At 47.6% G+C, this 3,251-nt stretch overlaps 1 pseudogene; it reads left to right on the top strand.

Annotated features, from left to right (window-relative positions):
• The first annotated feature begins 1,782 nt into the window (after positions 1 to 1,782).
• On the top strand, positions 1,783 to 2,879 carry LOC102761132 (annotated as a pseudogene).
• Positions 2,880 to 3,251: the final 372 nt, after the last annotated feature.

Genomic DNA, 3,251 nt, shown 5'->3' with positions numbered 1-3,251 from the left:
CTGTGAACCAGGAGGTCACGGTTTGATTCTTGGTCAGGGCACATGCCTGGGTTGCAGGCTCCATCCCCAGTGTGGGGTGTGCAGGAGGTAGCTGATCAATGACTCTCTGTCATGGGTGTCTCTTTCTCTCTCTCTCCCTTTGCCTCTGAAATCAATAAAAAACATATATTTAGAAAAAAGAAAGGACAAAAGACCAATTTATCCCATAGCCATTCTCCTTCCTTCCTTCCTCCTTCTTTTTCCCCCCTTAATGAAAAGCCTAAATGGAAGACATCTGTTTTGGAAATTGAGCTTTAATAAGAGCAGGTAATACTCTGGGAGGCCCCGGTTGCTATAATTGCTTAACTTTTTAATTCAAGATTCTTCCTAAGAACTCAAGTTCTAGGTTATATGACAAGACACATCAGGAATTAAATTTCTTTTTACTTGAGTTAGAACAAAATTAAAGTCTCAGTAAATCTGCATTTTATGAAACCAGACCTTTCCTAATTATTGCAGGCCACAATCTCTTTCTCTTCACTGCCTTCCAGAATATTTTGCACTTCTCATAGGCAATGAAAGATTATTATTTAACATTTCATTTTTTTAAGTCTTGCTTCTGCTCTACATAAGCTGTAAGCCATTGATGGACAAAAATTATAATAATCATGGCTCATAATAATTTAAAAGGTTACTATATACCAGATGTATTAGGCAGGTTGGGCTAGGTTATGCTGCATTAACAAAGGGCCTCAAAATCTCAGTGGCTTAGCATAACAAAAGTCTCCCTCCCTCCAGCCCCCCGCCCTCCCAGCTCATTGTACATGTCCATTGGGGTCATCTGGCAGCCTCTGCTCCACATAAACTCTCAAGATCTAGAGCAGTGGTTCTCAACCTTCTGGCCCTTTAAATACAGTTCCTCATGTTGTGACCCAACCATAAAATTATTTTCGTTGCTACTTCATAACTGTCATGTTGCTACTGTTATGAATCGTAATGTAAATATCTGATATGCAGGATGGTCTTAGGTGACCCCTGTGAAAGGGTCATTCGACCGCCAAAGGGGTCGCGACCCACAGGTTGGGAACCACTGATCTAGACTGACAGAGGCTCCATCATGACCTGTGCTCCCACAGCCTGCCCAGCAGAGGAGCGGATGTGGCAGATTCTGCCCACCGGTGCCATATCCATATTCCTCACACCCCATTAGCCGAAGCAAGGCATATGGTCACACCTCACTTCAAACTGGGATGGTGCAGCTCTATGGTGTGCCTGGAAGGCGGAGAGCTGGCAACAATTTGGGGGTAGCACTAATGATTATACCAGGCATTGTGTTCGGCTTTGGACTCCTGTTGTCTCCATCCTTACAACATCATGATAGAGGACTGCATAAGTCCCATTCTTTTTGTTGCTGTTTTTGAATAGTATAGGAAACCAAGGTCACACGCTTTGTAAATGGAGGAACAGGATTTGAGACCAGTTCTGTTGGATTCCACCATCTGTGCTTATCACCTAAAGGCCACCCTGCTTTTCCAAGAACAGCGGGTTTACTTTCACTGAACTCACAGACTGTCGAGGCAGCTCGTGTTTTGTGTGCGTTAGCTCATTCAGTCCTCACAGCAACTTCATGAGGTGGCTTCAATGACTGGCCCGTGCGAAGGGGCACCAAAGCGTAGAGAAGTTAAGATCTCACAGGGAAATGGATCCTTACCTAACTAACCCCAAAGACGATTCTCTGAATCTACACTGCATGCTGTGTTTCTTAGAATGAATGCTCCTCGTGAGAATCGCCTGCTTCTCCAAATGCCGGCTCCTCGACCTTATACTCTCCGACTGAATCAGATTCGGGGGCAGAGTGTGGGACTGACAACTCGGATGCTCACCAGAATGTGACATCCACAGTTCTGCTGTCACACACGCTCATGGTTGCCCCATTGCTCCCGGCACAGCACCCTGCTTCTGGTGGTGAGTTAGCAAATCAAACACACACAGCAAAACCCCAGCCCACCACCAGGCCAGAAAGAGACGATAATGTCTTTGCCACTTTGCTTGGCGCTTATAGAAGGTGAAGAAATTAATACATTCAGCACCACGTTCTCAGGCGAAATCCCTACCGTCAACATTTTTTCAAGACTTAAGGCAATAGGGAGGGGAAAAAGTCAAGATTGTGGCTCACTGAAATTAACTCTGCACTTAAATCATAATGACAGAACTCACTACTGACCTGAAGCAGAATCCAAAGACATTAGGATTCTGTGAGTCTAGCCTTTTTTGGGGGGCGGGGGGATAGTGGAGGATGCGGAGAGGACGCCATGAAGGCTGGGCACAGTGTGCCAGTACAAGGTGATGGGGTGCTGCCTGCCCACCCCAGGTGCAGCAGCCGCCCCTCTGCTGCGTGTGCATCTTTGCACCTGACCATGTCCTTGAGAAGTCCGGCTTCTGGTACTTTGTGTCTCAACTGGAGAAGATGAGGAAGTCTTCAGGGGAAATTGTCTATTGTGAGTAGGTGTTCGAGAAATCCCCACTTCCGTTGAAGCACTTTGGCATCTGGCTGCACTACGACTCCCACAGTGGCACCTGCAACACGACCGGGAGTACCAAGACCTGCCATCACCTGGTGCTACCGAGACACGGGGGCCTGGCACCAGGCCTGCACCCGCTCAATCCAGATAATAAAGGTGGAGGAAGGAGATCTCGGCCAGCAAGTGCCCACTGGCCTTCAAGCAGTTCCACGACTCCAAGATCAAGTTCCTGTTGCCGCACCGGGTCCTTCGTCTCCAGCACAAGCCAGGCTTCACCACCAAGAGGCCCAACACCTTCTTTTAGATGCAGGGCCTCCCTGTCCCTGGTCTTGGCAAATAAACTCCTTGGGAAAACAAAAAAAACCAAAAAACAAAAAATCCTGTGAGTACAGACAGTAGGGCTCCTTCTCCCTCCACACTCCATGTGTAGGCAGCTGGATTCTTTTTTTTTTAAATCCTCACGGGAGGATATTTTTCCTTTAATTTTTAGAGAGAGTGGAAGGGAGGGGGAGAGACACAGAAAGAGAAACATTGATGTGAGAGAGACACATCGACTGGTTGCCTCCTGTACACACCCCTCCTGCATGTACCCCGACCAGGGCCAGGGATTGAGCCTACAACCGAGGTACATGCCCTTGACCGGGAATTGAACCTGGGACCCTTCAGTCCCCAGGCTGATGCTCCATCCATTGAGCCAAACCGGCTAGGGCTAGGCTAGATTCAGATGCTCTGAATACAGAAAGGGCAGGT

The sequence above is a fragment of the Myotis davidii genome, unplaced genomic scaffold (assembly GCF_000327345.1).
Source record: "Myotis davidii unplaced genomic scaffold, ASM32734v1 scaffold120, whole genome shotgun sequence".
NCBI lineage: Eukaryota > Metazoa > Chordata > Mammalia > Chiroptera > Vespertilionidae > Myotis > Myotis davidii.
Note: the sequence above shows the minus strand (reverse complement) of the source record. Positions and strands in the feature narration are given on the sequence as shown.